This window comes from Ammospiza caudacuta, chromosome Z (assembly GCF_027887145.1).
Source record: "Ammospiza caudacuta isolate bAmmCau1 chromosome Z, bAmmCau1.pri, whole genome shotgun sequence".
NCBI lineage: Eukaryota > Metazoa > Chordata > Aves > Passeriformes > Passerellidae > Ammospiza > Ammospiza caudacuta.
In genome coordinates, this window is record NC_080632.1 from 6,496,685 (window position 1) to 6,515,239 (window position 18,555).

Below are 18,555 nucleotides of genomic sequence, written 5' to 3' on the forward strand. Positions count from 1 at the left end.
ATCTAGCAAGATATTAGGAAGGTTGAAGCTTAATAAGAGAGCTCTGTGCATTGCGTTTTAAGGCTTACAAGTAGGTGTTGTATTCGAAATAAGCAAGCATTGTTTTAACCAAAAGTATACGTGCTTATGGTGATTAGATAGAACTACTGTCAGTGTGCTTTTGCTTTGTGTGATTGGTCAAGAAAATTATAAAGTAAGTTGTGGCATGAAATTCTTTGTCTGCTGCCTGGGATGTGAGCTGATGGCATCTTCCCATTGCAATAATCATGTAATGGGACTGATGAAAAATAAAACAGCTCAAAGCACATTCCACAGCAGTCCCCTTCTGTTTGTGATTTGTAAATAGCGCCCTGCAGGTGACACTGCTGTCTCTGAGGCCTGCCTTTTGCAGCTTTCTCAAAACTCTTAGATTTGACGATTCCCACAGAGAGGTACTCTGTTTTTTGACTGTTTCTGTTGCCTTGTTTTGTTTTTGTTTGTTGCCCTGAGTTTCCTGAGAGGAAGAAACCCCAGGGACAGAAAGCACAATTTCTAGAGCACTGGCAGGGCAAAAATCCCAACAAGATGAAGCAACAAGAACAAATGGGTGAGTGTTTTTTCTGGGCCCGGTTCACCTGTGATGGCAAGATCCTGCACATGAAGATGGAGGTGCAGATTGTCCTGTCTGTGCTTATTCTACATCTTTCTAGGAAGTAGAGGAATCCTGATGGAGCCTGCCTGTGAAGCACTTGAGCTTTGAAAATCATGCTTCACTGTTTTTTACTGTTTTGGTTTTTATTTGTGAGCAGCATCCATTTGTAACATCAGCTGAGCCTGCTTCATTCCTGGTGCCACTCATCATTTCAGTGAAGAGGAGGAAGGAGACGTTAACACTGTGATAATGACATCAGGACCATTTACTCCATAACTAGCTTAGAGTAGGATTATAGAGTAGGACTGTAAATCAATAAATTGTCAGGAACTTCAACTCATCTGGAAGATTTCATTATTTCTCACCCTGTGAATAAGCTCAGCATTTCCTTCTGAGCTATCAGTTGTCTCTTAAATGTGTAAAGTGACATTTATGGCTTTCTTTGGTGTGTCTTGAAAGTGGGGAAGGATCTTCTTCATTCATCCTCCCCAGAGCACACTGCCTTTGGAATAGGACCCACTGGCAGGTTTTTGCCTAGCTGTGATATTTCTAGTTGAGGCAGAAAGGGCAATGGCAGTTGCAGGAAAAAGCAAAGGAAGAATGGGGCAGGCCAAACACCCTGTGTGGATTCAGGCATTGAGTTGTGACTCAAGAGCATTTGGGTTCCTGTCGCTTGGATTTGAATCCCTAAGTGCAATGTCTTTGGCAGAATGAGAGCCTTGCTCAAGTGAGAAAGCAGAAAGATCAGAGAGGGTGCTCGGGAAGGTCTCCTGTGGTGCAGAGCTGTCAGTGCCTGGGAGGTGAGAGCGGGCCCGGCCTTGGCCAGGGTGGAGCCCCAGCAGAGCCCCGGCAGAGGCCGGAGCAGGCTGAGCCCCGGCAGAGGCAGGCTGGAAGGAGGCCCTTGAAGCTGCAAGAGGCAGCAGCCGGGCCCTGGGTGCCTGTTCGTGGGAGCGGGCGAATCCTCCGCTCTCAGAGCCCAGGTGGCAGCTGGCTGCTGCCGAGGGGAAGCGCAGCCGTGCTGGGCACAGCCCAGCCTGGAGGCATTGGCTGTCTGCAGTGTGCCCAGGAGCAGAGAAAGGCCAAGGGCAGCCGAGAGTTGCTGGGCTGCCTGAGGATTCCTCCTCTTCTGCCGGCTGCCCTGCAACTCCTGGCAAAGGTCAGCAGCGTGTGCAGCACTCTGGGCACCGGGGCAGGGAGCCGGGCTGCTCGGCAGGCTGGAGCACAGGACAGCCTCCTTCAGGCCCGGCTCTTGTGCCAGGGCAAGCGAGGCCAGCGTGAGGCAGGGACAGCTTGGCAGGGCCCATCTGCAGGAGCCAGCGCCTCACGCAGCTCTGGGAGGAAGCGCCCGCAATCCTGCAGTTCTGCACTGAGCCAGAGCAAAGGTGTGAGATGCAGAGTGTTTGGCAGAAATATTCAGGCCCACCAGGCCAGCCTGCTTTGTGCTCTCTGGCACACAGCAAGCGCTGTGCAATGCAGCTCTGAGCTGCTGGGAGAGAGGGAATCAGAGATGTGCCTGAGGATTTTGCTTGAGTAGTGAACTGATTAGGAAGGGAGCAGAAGGGTTGCAGTAGGCAATTTGTGGGGTTTTTTGTTCGTTTCAGAAAGAAAGATGCAATGTTTCATCAGTCAGCAAAAGCACTTGCAGGACTTCTTGGCAAAATGCTTGTGTTTTGATTTTCAGAGTAGGAAGAAGAGATGTTGGGAAAATGTTAAAGTGTAACATATGGGGCCTAGTCTTGTGAATTCCTTGGGCTTTAACCGGCAGTGCTTAATGTGTCCAAGTTGCCTTCCCCCATTGCAGTGCCTAATGTGTGCAAGTGTCTATCTTAACCCTGAGAATTAAGAGAATGGTCCTTCTAAGAAGGTAGGTGGAATGCATTCAAAGGAAGAAAGTGTTTTTTGGATGCTCTTGATTAGTAAAGGAGAATTTGAGGAATGGGAATATTTCTCAAACAACTGTGTCCAAGGCCCTGCCATATTCGATGTTTGAGCAGGTTGACAAGGTAATGAAGAAAAGTATCTTGTTTAACAGGTGGGAAGTTGACCCTTTGTCCTGGTTGAGGGCAAATTTGGGAGTGAACCCACGAAGGGGTTCCTCTAGAAAGCAGATTCAATTGGCACCTCTCGCAACCGGTTTGGGAAAAAATACCTCCTTGGAGGAGAGTGGAAAAAACTGTTTATTAAGCAATAAAACCTAAACAATATTAAACAATAGAACCTCTTGCCACTCCAAAAGAAAGACAAACTCAGAAAGTCTCCTCCGTGGGCTGTGGCTCAGCTCACTCAGTCTCCTGTCAGTCCCTGTGGCGCTGGAAATGCTGCAGCCAGGCCCGTCTTGGTGTGTCACAGGTGTGAGCTGCCAGTGCTCTTCTGGTGTTCAGTCTGGAGAAGGTCTAAACAGGTCCAAAGAAAATGGAAAAAAGCCCCACAGTCCAGAGAACTTCTTTGTCTCAGCTAGCTAAAACTAACTAAAATGAAGGCGAACTCTGTCCTGCTGTCTGTCCACCTGCAGACATCACAGTGCAGGAGCAGGAATGTGGAGGAGTGAGTGCAGTTTCTGAATGAAACTCCAAACTTCTTCTCCCCGCCACTTCACTCTTGGAACAAGTCTCAAAGGTGCAAAACTTATTATTCAGCAAAACCAGGACAGATGACTGGGGATACAAGCATGATATAGTCAAGCCAGACACCCTTGAAAGAGAAACAATGTATTGGTCAATCGGTGGGCAGTCAAGCTTTGAAAGGGGAGCAGTGCATAATGGAGCCCTTGGTGGCAGGGAGTCGGTATCCTGAGCCATCATGGCCTCATCTCACACACCGGCCATGTGTGGGCTGATGCTGTCACTGGGAAAATTCCACTCCTGAACAGGAGATACAGGGCCTGGTTCTGGGGTGGAGGGGTGAGAAGGATGAGATGCACAGCATTTTGATCCAAGGGATGTCCTGGAAGTGCACTGCCTACCTGCCCCTGGTGCCAAGCACCACAATCCATCTCCTTCTCTGGCTCAGCAGATTTTTGGGAATCCAGGGATCGGTATGTATTATTTGCTTTGCAGGCCCGATTGTGGCTTAGGTTCTTTTGTGCATGGGTCTCCTCCTGAACCTGTGATAGTGACCACCAAGGACCTACAGTACACTCCTGCTCTGATGTCAATAAATTCTGAGAAGTGATAGAAATGTGTGTGATAAATTGGGGTAATGTTTAGCGTGTGAGTTTCCACAAAGTATTGAATATATCTTAATTCCATGGTTACAAAGTAGTAAGCGAGATTGCTGGGTGTACATATGTCAGAGAGGTGATTCCCTATGCACCAAGTATTAAAACACAGTAATACCTCCTTTCTAACCCTGAGCTGGCAGCAGGGATTGGGCCCTGCTTGGAAACTTTCATTTTGGCAACTTCTCTTAGCAGGTAAGAGAGGTCAAAATGATACATTGTTCAGATGTTTTCCTCTGGTGGACCTTTTGAGAGCCGAGGATGGCCTGAGTGTGTGCAGAGCAGAGCAGCCCCAGAAACCCCTTGGCTTGCCCACCAGTTGTCATGCCTTGTTCCAGGTGTGCCCAGCTCTGGCAGGAGAAAGAGCCTGCAGCGCAGTGGGCACCGTGCCCTGCCCAGCCGGGGCTCTCTGGCACAGAGCAGCAGCAGCAGCAGCACCGTTCAACCCGCTCCTGCCTTGGCTTCCCCTGGCACACAGAAGCCTCTGGAAATCTGCACCGCCAGTCGCGTTCCCAGCCTGGAGCAGCTCCTGCATGCAGGCAGATGCTGCCAGTTCTACTGCTTCCAAAGAGGAATAAAGGCAGAGATGTACATGCACCAGAGCCCTGGGCATGTCCAATAATTTGCAAATATGTGGGGAGATTTTTTTAGGAATGATTTCAGCTGTTATGCCAGCAGTGGCTTCTCTCCTGGTTCTGTGCAATGCTGTGGGCCATTTTCTTGGTCTGGTTTCCTTTGCTTGGGTCCTATCTGAGTGCTCAATTGGGGTCCAGGCTGTAGGTGCTTTGTGCATTCTTGGAGTTCCTCTTGGATCCCTTGAACAACAGGGTTTGGCCCCATGACAGGAATTTGTGCTGCTTTTTGACAGAGGAGAACTTTGCAGGCTATTTTGTGTTTGCTGTAGTTGGTTATTGCTTGGCATAAATTCACAGAGAAACATAGAAGGTTTGCTTTGTGATGTCAGGGCATGGTTTCTACATCGTCATAGTGACATCAGAAGGTTGCCTTGGTGCACAGAAGGCCTGAGTTTCAGAGCAGCTGTAGGTCTTGCTGAGAGCAGGCACATCCTGCTGGTTAAGGCATTTGTTGGGGGTAGCCGTGCACTGACGAGAGACTTTTATTTCCGACTGTGTGAGCAGAGTCAGCAGAGTTGTAGACCAGTGCCACAGGGATGGAGGAACTCAAGGCTGCATTTTTCGCTGCTTATGCAGTTTATTATTCCGGTTATTATCTCACTCACCTGGCATGTAAGTAGAGGTTTTCCCTGGGTGTAATCTATCTTGGCTTTTGTATGTCTTCCTGGTCTTTCTCAGTGACTGGGTCTCTGATTTTGAAACAGGAAGAACATTAGAATGCCACTAGTTTGGTAAACGTCCTTTCAAGTCGTTCAGTTGAAAAGGGGGCGTCTGTAGCCACAGGGGCAGCATTTGCAAGGGAACCTGCAGGGCTTCAGTTCCCTCCACAGGAGAGTTTGTGGCAGCAGAGTCTGTCATTTCCTCAGTTTACTGGAATTGGAAGACACCTTTGAAAATGTAGAATGGGAGACCTCCTTGGTGGGCCTTCTAAAAACTCTGCAGTTGTTCCCAGAATTCAGGAAAAGCTTCTTTCTTTCTAAATTTTCTCATTAAAGGATTTAATTGTCTAACTTGATCTTTTACTGAGTGCTAAAACAGTGGTTCCCTTTGCAAGGAAATGCAAATTCCAAAGCAGTGAGTGTCTACTCCAGAACCCTGGAGCTGCTGCTCTGCTGTTTCACAATGGAAGTGCCACAGCTCAGGGGGATTTTGGGGAAGCTTTTCTGGGCAACTGTTTCCAGCAAGAGAATTAATGAGAATTAGTGCATGATTTTTTAAAACAAGGACCTGAGGGAGAGGATAAAAAAAGGTGCTTGATGTGTTTGTTAGAACAGGAGCACCAAGTTTTAAAGAACAATATGCATTTTCTTGATCATGTTTGTATTCATTCTCTGGCAAAACAGGCCAAAGTGTAGGCACAATCATGAGTATTGTCCTGATCTCTTGCTGGCTGTGAATGAAATGTGTCTTTTGGAGGGAAGTTGTGAAACGGGAAGTCATCTCTGTTTGGGTTGACTTGTTCTGTGGGATTCAGCAGCCCAAGCAGTTTTCTCACAGCATCTGGTTTATTTTCTCTTCCCCACTACAGGTCATGTGAGGCGTACATTCAGAGATGCTGCTCATGAGGTGAGTGAGAAAGAGAGATTTCATATTGGGGTGCTGAAGAATTTTAGAGCAAGCTGAGAGCTTGGCCAGTGGCAGTAGAGAGTAGAGGGCCAGCTGGATAGGCCAGAAAAAAATCCATTTTGATGACTGCAGCATCACAAACAAAGGAATCACTGCCTAATTCCCGCTTTTCCATTTCAGAACTTTAAAGAACTAGAAGCAAGGTGTTACAAAAATAACATTGTTACCAGATAAGAGGCAGGGTGAAGTATTCAAATGAGAGCAACTTGCAGTGCATTTCAATTGGTATTCCATTGCTATCAAAGTTCCTGATTTTTCCTTAAAAGATGTGGTGGTAAATGTGAAAAGAAATGAGGATCTAAATGATAGGTGACAGCCTGTCCCTCATGTTTCTCTCTTGCCACAGAGGACAGAACCAACAGCCATCTCTCCCCTGGCTCCCTCTGCTCCTGAAGAAGAATCCCAAGAGAAGCAAATTGAGGCGGATGAACGCCACACTCCATCATTGGTCACGCCAGAGCCTGGATATCCTGAGCCTGTAAGTGCCAGTTGTGTGTGGTGCTGTCTTTAGAGCAAGGCAGAGGTGCAACTTTTGGAGCAGCCAGCACTTCGTATTGCTGGCTGAGGATGCTGAGTGCCGGAGCTCGGGACATCCTGCAGGCAGCGTCAGCAGAACTTGGCCTTTGACGTGTGATGTTGAGGCCCCAAAGGGCTGGTGCCATGTCGGAGAGCATCTGGATCATTGGCTCAGGGAAGCTCCATCTCTTGGCTTCTGGCAGCGCTGTGGCCGAGGGCACGCGTTGTAGTGCTGAAGGTAACAGGGCTTTGTTTGTTTGTTTTCCCTTTTGGCAAGGTGTGTTTCACCTCTGGGACTGCGCTGCAGTTTTCTTCAGTTATTCTTAAGTTCTACAAAGTCTTATTGCCCAGTTGTCTTTTGGCTTTTGATAAGATTCAAAGAGATTGTTATTATGTTCATGATGCTGTGTGGGGCCATTCCCTTTCCATGTTTCCAAAGAAAGAAAGTGACTAGTTATGAAGCCTCCAAGTGAGGCAAGAAAGCAGAAGGGGCAAGTTTCTGTTGATGCATTTAGTGGGGAAGTCTGCCCCTTTACCAAGTGGCTTGGGGCTTGGAGTGAGTGTGAAGACACAAGTCCTTGACAGCTTTCTGCTGTTGCTCAGAACATGAAGGCCATCTTGCAAGAGTGGATGCTCTATTTGAAGGAAAATGTTCAACTCTGTGACTGGAGAGCTGTGTGGGTCAGAAGGCCCCAGGGGTTTGGTAGAAGATGAGCTGAACAAGAGCCAGCCTGGGACCAGGTGTCCAAGAAGGCCAAGGGCATGGTGGGCTGTGTCAGCAGCAGTGGGGCAGCAGGAGCAGGGCAGTGAGTGTGGCCCTGTGCTGGGCAGTGCTGCACCCACAGCTGGAGTGCTGTGTGCAGTTGTGGGCCCTGGGAAGCAGAAAGTCATGGAGTGGCTAAAGTGTTTTCACAAAAGCACACAGGAGCTGGGCAAGGGAGTGGAGAACAAGGCCAGTGAGGAGGTGCTGAGGGACCTTTAGTCTGGAAAATTGAAGTCTCTTGAGGGACCTTCACGCAGACTTCCATCAATCATTACGTGACAGTGCTCAGCGGTCCCTACTAAACATGCTCTTGGTAAAACCAAGTACTTTCGACACTGGAGGGGGGGACACTTGAATCTTGTGACTTGTTCCCTTGTGGGTTGTTGGTTTTCTAGGTGAGGTTTGCCGTGTTTATTTTCTTCTTTACCAGCATGCAAAGATATTTCTGAATAACGTTTCCGGTCCCTTTCCCACCATGGATGAGATTGTGATGTAGTTGGAGTTTTCCATGACTGCAGCAGCAGTAGCAAAGGCGTTGCTATCGTTTCCTCCTTTTCCATTTAAGAGCTTTCAAGAACAAAAACCAGCAATTTACAGAGATAGCATTGCTTGTTGATAGCAGTCAAGGAGGAATATGAACCGCATATCCATCTAGAGTTCTGTTGAATTGGCCCATTATACATTGGTCGGTGGGATTTAGAATCCATATGTCACTATGAAATGTTCTGATATCTCCTTAGAAGATGTTGAGGTAGATCTGAAAAGAAATGAGGTTCTAAATGATAGGTCATGGCCTGTGCCTCATGCTTCTCTCTTGCTACAGGTGACAGAACCAACAGCTGTCTCTCCCCTGGCTCCCGCTGCTCCTGGAGAAGAGGCCCAAGAGGAGCAAATTGAGGCAGATGAACGCCACACTCCATCATTGCCCACACCAGAGTCCGGATATCCTGAGCCTGCAAGTGCCATTTGTGTGTTGTGCTGTCTTTAGAGCAAGGCAGAGGTGCAACTTTTGGAGCAGCCAGCACTTCCTGTTGCTGGCAGAGGATGCTGAGTGCTGGAGTGCTGCCAGGAGCTAGGGATTTCCTGCAGGCAGTGACAGCAGAACTTGGCCTTTGACCTGTGATGTTCAGGCTCCAATGGGCTGGTGCCTCTGGGAGAGCATGTAGCTGCTTGGCTTATGGAAACTCTGCCTCTTGGCTTGTGCTGCACTATGGCCAATGGCATGTGAAACTGGTCTGGATTTTTCTGGAGTTCTTCTTCAGTTCTACAAAGTCATTTTGGTCCAGGTGTTTTTTGGCTTTTGATAAGGTGCAATGAGTTGGTCTTTTTTCCATGAAACTCTGGGGGAGCCATTATTACCCCGAGTTGCCAAAGAAAGAAATTGAGCAGGAATGGAGCCACCTGGTGAGGCAAAAAATCAGAAGGGGCAAGCTTCGGTTCTTGCATTTAGAGATGAATTCTACAGCTTTGGCAAGTACCTTTGAAGCTGGAGTGGGGATGAAACTGCAAGTCCTTGACTGCTTTGTCTTGTTCCTCAGAAGAGGAAAGCCATCTACCAATGGTTGATGTCTTATTAAAAGTCAACTGGGAAAATTTGTGGCTGGGGAACTGTGTGAGTCAAAAGGCCCCAAGGGGGTGGTAGAAGATCAGCTGAACAAGAGCCAGCCTGGGACCAGGTGTCCAAGAAGGCCAAGGGCATGGTGGCCTGTGTCAGCAGCAGTGGGGCAGCAGGAGCAGGGCAGTGAGCGTGGCCCTGTGCTGGGCAGCGCTGCGGCCACAGCTGGAGTGCTGTGTGCAGTTGTGGGCCCTGGGAAGCAGAAAGTCATGGAGGGGCTGCAGCGTGTGCACAGAAGGACACAGGAGCTGGGCAAGGGGTGGAGCACAAGCCCAGTGACAAGGTGCTGAGGGAGCTTTAGTCTGGACAATGGGAGCGTCCTGACGGACCTTCAGGCCGACTTTCACCGATCGCTACAACGCACTGCCCAGCACAAAGGCTCTTTCCCTATTAAACCTGCTCTCACTGCAACAAAGGGCTTTACACACTGGAGGAGGTGGGACTTCCATCTTGTGCCGTGTTGGCTTGTTGGTTTTCTAGGTGAGGAACGCCCTGTTCATTTTCTCCTTTTCCAGCAAGCCAAGATGCTTCCACACAACATTTCCTATCCTTTTGAGCACTGGATGCGAATGCTCTCAAGTTAGGGTATTCCACATCTGCATCAGCAGTAGTAAAGGAGTTGGTCTGTCCTTCCTACTTATCCAACACAGTGGTATTAGGAACTAAAACCTCTATTTTGCCGATACAACATTTCTTGATGATAGCATTCAGGGAGAAATTCAGCCTTCTATCCATCTAGACTTCTGTTCAATTGGCCCATTTTTATTTGGTCAGTGGGTGTAAGAATCCCTATATCACTACGAAGTGTTCTGATTTCTCCTTAGAAGATGTGGTGATAGATCTGAAAAGAAATGACGTTCTGAATGATAGGTCATGGTCTGTGCCTCATGCTTCTCTTTTGCCACAGCTGACAGAACCAACAGCCGTCTCTCTCCTGGCTACCGCTGCTCCTGGAGAAGAAGCCCGAGAGCAGCAAATTGAGGCAGATGAACGACAGACTCCATCATTGCCCACACCAGAGCCTGGATATCTCGAGCCTCTAAGTGCCAGTTCTGGATGGTGCTGTCTTTAGAGCAAGGCAGAGGTGCAACTTTTGGAGCAGCCAGCACTTCCTGTTGCTGGCTGAGGTTGCTGAGTGCTAGAGTCCTGCCAGGAGCTAGGAATTTCCTGCAGGCAGCAACAACAGAACTTGGCCTTTGACCTGTGATGTTGAGGCCCCAAAGGGCTGATGCCTCTGGGAGAGCATCTGGCTGCTTAGCTCAGGGAAGCTCCATCCCTGGGCTTCTGCAGTGCTATGGCCGAGGGCACACGTGGTAGTGCTGGAGGTCATGGACCTTTGTTCTTTGTTTTCCCCTTTCGGAATGATGTGTTTGGCTTGTGAGACTGCTCTGCAAAAATTCGTTAGTAATTCTTCAGTTCTACGAAGTCTTTTGGGGCAGATGTCTTTTGGTTTTTGGTAAGCTTCAAGGAAATGGTTGTGTTGTCCATGAAGCTGTAGGTTCTATTCTTATCCTATGTTGCCAAACAAAGAAAGTGAGTAGATATGAAGCCTCCTGGTGAGGCAAGAAAGCATAAGGGGCAAGGTTCTGCTGTTGCAGTTAGTGATGAAGTCTGCAGCTTTGGCAATTGCCTTGGGGCCTGGAGTCCGGGTGAAGCTGTAAGTCTTTGACTGCTTTCTGCTGTTGCTCAAAACAAGAAGGCCATCTTGAAATGGCTGATGCTGTGTTTAAATTCAAAGGGTCAAATCTGTGCCTGGGGAGCTGCGATTGTCAGAAGGCCCCAGGGGTGTGGTAGAAGATCAGCTGAACAAGAGCCAGCCTGGGACCAGGTGTCCAAGAAGGCCAAGGGCATGGTGGCCTGTGCCAGAAGCAGTGGGGCAGCAGGAGCAGGGCAGCGAGCGTGGCCCTGTGCTGGGCAACGCTGCGGCCACAGCTGGAGTGCTGTGTGCAGTTGTGGGCCCTAGGAAGCAGAAAGTCATGGAGGAGCTGCAGTGTGTGCACAGAAGGACAGGGGAGCTGGGCAACGTTGTGGAGCACAAGCCCAGTGAGGAGGTGCTGAGGGAGCTTTTTCTCGTACAACAGGAGGCACACAAGGGATCTTCATCCATCCCTACACAACAGTGCTCACCACATGGGCCATTTCTCTACTAAACATCCTCTCATTGCATCCAAGTGCTTTAGACACTGGAGTGGGTGACACTTCCATCTTGTACCTTGTTGGCTTGTTGGTTGGCTAGGAGAGGTTTTCCCTGATAATTTTCTCTATTTCCGGCAAGCAAAAATGCTTCTGCACAGCTTTTCCTGCCCCTTTTGCAGCACTGGATGACATTTTGATCCAGTTTGAAATTTCCACGTTGTCAGCTGCAGTTGCAAATTCATTACTGTCGCTTTCCTACTTTTCACTCCAGAGCTGAAAGCTGCGATTTACAAAAACAAGGTTGCTTGCAGATAGCAGCCAGGGAGGAATATCAAGCTCATATCCATCTAGAGTACTGTTGAATTGGCCCATTTTAAATTGTTCACTGGCATTCAGAATCCCTATGTCGCTGTGATATGTTCTGATTAATCCTTAGAAGATGTGGTGGGATATCTAAAAAGAAATAAGGTTCTAAATGACAGGTGACAGCCTGTGCCTCATGCTTCTCTCTTGTCACAGATGACAGAACCAACAGCCATCTCTCCCCTGGCTCCCTCTGCTCCTGGAGAAGAAGCCCAAGAGGAGCAAATTGAGGTGGATGAAGGCCAGACTCCATCATTGGTCACACCAGAGCCTGGATATCCTGAGCCTGTAAGATACAGCTAGCCTTGAGTGCAAGGCAGAGGTGCAAGTTTCAGAGCAGCCAGCGCTTCCTGTTGCTGGCTGAGGGTGCTGAGTGCTGGAGTCCTGCCAGGAGCTAGGGATTTCTTGCCGGCAGCGTCAGCACAGGCAGCATCCGCACAGCTTGGCCTTTGACCTGTGATGTTGAGGCCCTAAAGAGCTGGTGCCCCTGGGAGAGCATCTGGCTGCTTGGCTCAGGGAAGCTCTATTTCATGGCTTCTGCATTGCAGTGGCTGTGGGCACAAGTTGTAATGCTGTAGGTCACGGGTCTTTGTTTGTTTGTTTTCCGTTTTTGGAACGGTGTGTTTAGCTTGTGAGTCTGGTGTGGAGTTTTCTTGAGTTCTTCTTCAGTTCTACAAAGTCTTTTGTACCAGGTGACTTTTAGCTTTTGATAAGCTGCAAGGAGATGGTTGTGTTGTCCGTGAAGCTGTGGGGGGCCATTCTTATCCTGTGAGGCCAAAGAAAGAAAGTAAGTAGTTATGAAGCCTCCTTGTGAGCCAAGAAAGCAGAAGGGGCAAGTTTCTGTTGTTGCATTTAGTGATGAAGTCTGTAGCTTTGGGAAGTGCCTTGCAGGCTGGATTGGGGGTGAAGCTGCAAGACCTTGACTGCTGTCATGTGTTGCTGAAAGCATGAAGGCCATCTTGAAATGCTAAATGCTGTATTTGAAGACAAATGGGCAACTCTGTGGCTGGGGAGCTGCATGAGTCAAAAGGCCCCATGAGCGCCATAGAAGATCAGCAGAAGAAGAGCCAGGCCTAGACAAGGTGTCCAAGGAGGCCAAGGGCATGGTGGCCTGTGTCAGCAGCAGTGGGGCAGCAGGAGCAGGGCAGTGAGCGTGGCCCTGTGCTGGGGAGCACTGTGGCCACAGCTGGAGTGCTGTGTGCAGTTGTGGGCCCCTGGGAAGCAGAATGTCATGGAGGGGCTGCAGCGTGTGCAGAGAAAGACAGGGGAGCTCGGCAAGGGAATGGAGGACAAGCCCAGTGACAAGGTGCTGAGGGAGTTTTAGTCTGGACAATGGGAGTGTCCTGACGGGCCTTCAGGCAGACTTTCACCGATCGCTACAACGCACTGCCCAGCACAAAGGCTCTTTCCCTATTAAACCTGCTCTCACTGCAACCAAGGGCTTTACACACTGGAGTGGGTGGGACTTCCATCTTGTGCCGTGTTGGCTTGTTGCTTTTCTAGGTGAGAAACGCCCTGTTCATTTTCTCCTTTTCCAGCAAGCCAAGATGCTTCCTCACACTTCCCGCCCTTTTGAGCACTGGACGCGAATGCTCTCGAATTAGAGTTTTCCTTATCTGCATCAGCAGCAGTAAAGGTGTTGGTGTGTCCTCCCTACTTTTCCAACTCAGAGCTACTAAGAAGTAAAAGCTCTGTTTTACGGATGCAAAGTTTCTTTCTGATAGCAGTCAGGGAGAAATATCAACCTTCTATCCATCTAGAGTTTTGTTGAATTGGCCCATTTAAATTTGGTCAGTGGGCGTAAGAATCCCTATATTACTATGAAGTGTTCTGATTTCTCCTTAGAAGATGTGGTGGTAGATATGAAAAGAAATGAGGTTCTGAATGAGGAAGGCAGAGGTGCAAATTTCAGAACAGCCAGTGCTTCGTATTGCCGGCTGAGGATGCTGAGTTCTGGTGTGCTGCCAGGAGCTCAGGATTTCCTGCAAGCAGCATCAGCAGAACTTGGCTTTTGACCTGTGATGTTGAGGCCCCAAAGGGTTGTTGTCTCTGGGAGAGCATGTGGCTGCTTGGCTCAAGGAAGCTCTATCTCTGGGCTTGTACTTTGCTATGGCCAATGGCATGTGTAACTGGACTGGAGATTTCTTGAGTTATTCTTCACATCTACAAAGTCTTTTCCATCAACTGTCTTTTGGCTTTTGATATGGTACAAGGAGATGGTTCTGTTGTTCATGGAGCTGTGGGTGGCCATTCTTGTCCTGTCTGGCAAACAAAGTGAGTAGTTATGAAGCCTCCGGGTGAGGCAAGAAAGAAGAAGGGGCAAGTTTCTGTTATGCATTTAGTGATGAAGACTGCAGCTTTGGCAAGTGACTTGGGGCCTGGACTAAGTGTGAAGCTCAAAGTCTTGACCGCTGTCATGTGTTGCTGAAAACAAGAAGGCCATCTTGAAATGCTTAATGCTGTATTTGAAGGAAATAGTCAACTCTCTGGCTCGGAAGCTGCATGAGACAAAAGGCCCCATGAGCGCCATAGAAGATCAGTTTAAAAAGAGCCAGTCCTGGACCAGGTGTCCAAGAAGGCCAGGGGCATGGTGATCTGTGTCTGCAGCAGTGGGGCAGCGGGATGAGGGCAGCGAGCAAGGCCCTGCGCTCGGCAGCACTGCAGCCACAGCTGGAGTGCTGTGTGCACTTGTGGGCCCCTGGGAAGCAGAAAGTCATGGAGGGGCTGCAGTGTGTGCAGAGAAGGACAGGGGAGCTGGGCAAGGGAATGGACCACATGCCCATAGAGGAGGTGCTGAGCGATCTTTAGCCTTGACAATGGGAGATTCATGAGGGACTTTCAGGCAGACTTCCATCATTTCCCAGTGCTCATCACACGGGCCATTTCCCTGCCAAACATCCACTCACTGAATTCAAGTGCTTTAGACACTTGAATGGGTGACACTTCCATCTTGTGCCTTGTTGGCGTGCTGGCTTGTTGGTTTGCTAGGAGAGGTTTGCCCTGATCATTTTTGCTTTTTCCAGCAAGCTAACATGCTTTTCCACCAGGTTTCCTACCCGTTTCCAGCCCTGGATGAGATTGTCATCCTGTTACAGTTTTCCATGTCTTTCGCTGCAGTAGCAAAAAGTTGGCGTCTCCTTCCTACTTTTCCAAATTAGAGCTTTCCAGAACTTAAAATTCCGTTTTACAGAGGCAACATTGCTTGCTGATAGCCACCATGGAGGAATATCAACCCTATATCCATCTAGAGTTCTGTTGAATTGGCCCATTTAAATTTGGCCAGTGGGTGTAAGAATCCCGATATCTCTATGAAGTGTTCTGGTATCTTCTTAGAAGATGTGGTGGTAGACCTGAAAAGAAATGAGGTTCTGAATGATAGGTCATGGCCTGTGCCTCATGCTTCTCTCTTGCCACAGGTGACAGAACCAACAGCCATCACTCCTCTGGCTCCCGCTCCTCCTGGAGAAGAAGCCCAAGAGGAGCAAATTGAGGTGGATGAAGGCCACACTCCATCATTGCCCACAGCAGAACCTGGATATCCTGAACCTGTGAGTGCCAATTGTGGGTTGTGCTGTCTTGCGAGCAAGGCAGAGGTGCAAGTTTCAGAGGAGCCAGCACTTTCTGTTGCTGACTGGGCATGCTGAGTGCTGGAGTGCTGCCAGGAGCTAGGGATTTCCTTCAGGCAGCATCAGCAGAACTTGGCCTTTGACCTGTGATGTTCAGGCTCCAATGGGCTGGTGCCCCAGGGAGAGCACCTGGCTGCTTGGCTCATGGAAACTCTGTCTGTTGGCTTGTGCTGCACTATGGCCGATGGCATGTGAAACTGGTCTGGATTTTTCTGGAGTTCTTCTTCAGTTCTACAAAGTCTTTTTGGCCCAGCTGTTCTTTGGCTTTTGATAAGGCGCAATGAATTGGTCTTTTGTCCTTGAAGCTCTGGGGGAGCCATTATTACCCCGAGTTGCCAAAGAAAGAAAGTGAGCAGGAATGGAGCCGCCTGGTGAGGCAAAAATTTTGAAGGGGCAAGTTTTGGTTGTTGCATTTAGTGATGAATTCTACAGCTTTGGCAAGTGCCTTGGAAGCTGGAGTGGGGATGAAACTGCAAGTCCTTGACTGCTTTGTCTTTTGCTTAGAAGAGGAAGGCCACCTACTAATGGTTGATGTCTTATTAAAAGTCAACTGGGAAAAGCTGTGGCTGAGGAGCTGCGTGAATTAATATGCCCCAGGGGGGGTAGAAGATCAGCTGAACAAGGGCCAGCCTGGGACCAGGTGTCCAAGAAGGCCAAGGGCATGGTGGCCTGTGCCAGCAGCAGTGGGGCAGCAGGAGCAGGGCAGTGAGCGTGGCCCTGTGCTGGGCAGCGCTGCGGCCACAGCTGGAGTGCTGTGTGCACTTGGGGGCCCTGGGAAGCAGAAAGTCCCTGAGGGGCTGCAGCGTGTGCACAGAAGGACAGGGGAGCTGGGCAAGGGGTGGAGCACAAGTCCAGTGAGGAGGTGCTGAGGAGTTTTAGTCTGGACAATGGGAGGCATAGGAGGAATTTTCAGACAGACATCCATCAATCCCTACATAACAGCGCTCACCGCAAGGACCGTTTCCCTACCAAATATCCCCTCCCTGAATCTATGTCGTTTACACGCTGGAATGGGTGACACTTCAGTCTTGTGCCTTGTTGTCTTGTTGGGCTTGTTGGTTTGTTGGTTTGCTAGGAGAGGTTTGCTCTGTTCATTTTCTCCTTTTCCAGAAAGCTAAGATGCTTCTGCACATTGTTTCCTACCCTTTTCCAGCCCTGGATGAGACTGTGATTCAGTTTGAATTTTTCATGTCTGCAGCAGGAGTAGCAAAGGTGTTGTTAACACATTCCTACTTTTCGAATTCACAGCTTTCAAAAACTGAAAACTGCATTGTACAGAGAAAACATTGCTTGTTGATAGCAGCCAGGGAGGAATATCAACCCTTTATCCATCTAGGGTTCTTTTGAACTGGCCCAATATAAAGTGGTCAGTGGGAATTAGAATGCCTATGTCGCTACGAATATTTCTGATTTCTCCTTAGAGGATGTGGTGGTAGATCTGAAAAGAAATGAGGTTCTGAATGATAGGTCATGGCCTCATGCTTCTTTCTTGCCACATATGACAGAACCAACAGCCATCTCTCCCCTGGCTCCCTCTGCTCCTGGAGAAGAAGCCCAAGAGGAGCAAGTTGAGATGGATGAAGGCCAGACTCCCTCACTTGCCTCGACAGAGCCTGGATATCCTGAGCCTGTAAGTGACATCAAGTCTTGAGTGCAAGGCAGAAGTGCAAGTTTCAGAGCAGCCACCGCTTCCTGTTGCTGGCTGAGGGTGCTGAGTGCTGGAGTCCTGCCAGGAGCTAGGGATTTCTTGCTGGCAGCGTCAGCAGTACTTGGCATTTGACCTGTGATGTTGAGGCCCTAAAGAGCTGGTGCCCCTGGGAGAGCATCTGGCTGCTTGGCTCAGGGAAGCTCTATTTCATGGCTTCTGCATTGCAGTGGCTGTGGGCACAAGTTGTAATGCTGTAGGTCACGGGTCTTTGTTTGTTTTCCATTTTTGGAACAGTGTGTTTAGCTTGTGAGTCTGGTGTGGAGTTTTCTTGAGTTCTTCTTCAGTTCTACAAAGTCTTTTGTACCAGGTGACTTTTTGCTTTTGACAAGCTGCAAGGAGATGGTTGTGTTGTCCGTGAAGCTGTGAGGGGCCATTCTTATCCTGTGTGGCCAAAGAAAGAAAGTGAGAAGTATGAAGCCTCCTTGTGAGCCAAGAAAGCAGAAGGGGCAAGTTTCTGTTGTTGCATTTAGTGATGAAGTCTGTAGCTTTGGGAAGTGCCTTGCAGGCTGGATTGGGGGTGAAGCTGCAAGTCCTTGACTGCTGTCATGTGTTGCTGAAAACAAGAAGGCCATCTTGAAATGCTAAATGCTGTATTTGAAGACAAATGGGCAACTCTGTGGCTGGGGAGCTGCATGAGTCAAAAGGCCCCATGAGTGCCATAGAAGATCAGCAGAAGAAGAGCCAGGCCTAGACAAGGTGTCCAAGGAGGCCAAGGGCATGGTGGCCTGTGTCAGCAGCAGTGGGGCAGCAGGAGCAGGGCAGTGAGCGTGGCCCTGTGCTGGGCAGCGCTGTGGCCACAGCTGGAGTGCTGTGTGCACTTTATGGCTTCTGAAAAGCAGAAACTATTGGACGGGCTGCTGTGATTTCACAAAAAGACACGGGAGCTGGGCAAGGGAATGGAGCACAAGCCCAGTGAAAATGTGCTGAGGGAGCTTTAGTCTGGACAATGGCAGGGTCCTGACGGACCTTCAGGCAGACTTCCATCAATCACTATAACACAGTGCTCAGCTCAAGGGCTGTTTCCCTACTAAACCTGCTGTCACTGCAACCAAGGGGTTTACACAGTGGAGTGGGTGACGTTACATCTTGTGCCTTTTTGGCTTGTTCGTTTTCTAGAAGAGGTATGCCCTGTTCATATTCTCCTTTTCCAGCAAGCCAAGATGCTTCCACACAACATTTCCTGCCCTTTTGAGCACTGGATGAGAATGCTATTGAGTTAGGGTTTTCCACATCTGCATCAGGACTAGTGAAGGAGTTGGTGTCTCCTTCCTACTTTTTCCATTTAGAGCTATTAAGAACTAAAACCGCTGTTTTACAGATGCAACATTGTTTGCTGATAGCCACCATGGAGGCATATCATCCCTATATCCATCTAGAGTTGTATTGAGTTGGCCCATTTTAATTTAGTCAGTGGGCGTAAGAATCCCTATATCATTATGAAGTGTTCTGATTTCTCCGTAGAAAATGTGGTGGTAGTTCTGAAAAGAAATGAGGTGCTGAATAATAGGTCATGTCCTGTGCCTCATGCTTCTCTCTTGCCACAGCTTAAAGAACCAACGGCTGTCTCTCCCGTGGCTCCCGCTGCTCCTGAAGAAGAAGTCCAAGAGGAGCAAATTGAGATGGATGAAGGCCAGACTCCAACATTGCCCACACCAGAGTCTGGATATCCTGAGCCTGTAAGAGCCAGTGTGCGTTGTGCTCTGTTTGGTGCAAGGCAGA

General features: G+C 49.0%; 1 pseudogene; it reads left to right on the plus strand.

Moving 5' to 3' along the window:
- The window catches only part of LOC131571268 (uncharacterized), a 70,919-nt pseudogene that overhangs the window by 4,084 nt on the left and 48,280 nt on the right, over positions 1-18,555 (plus strand).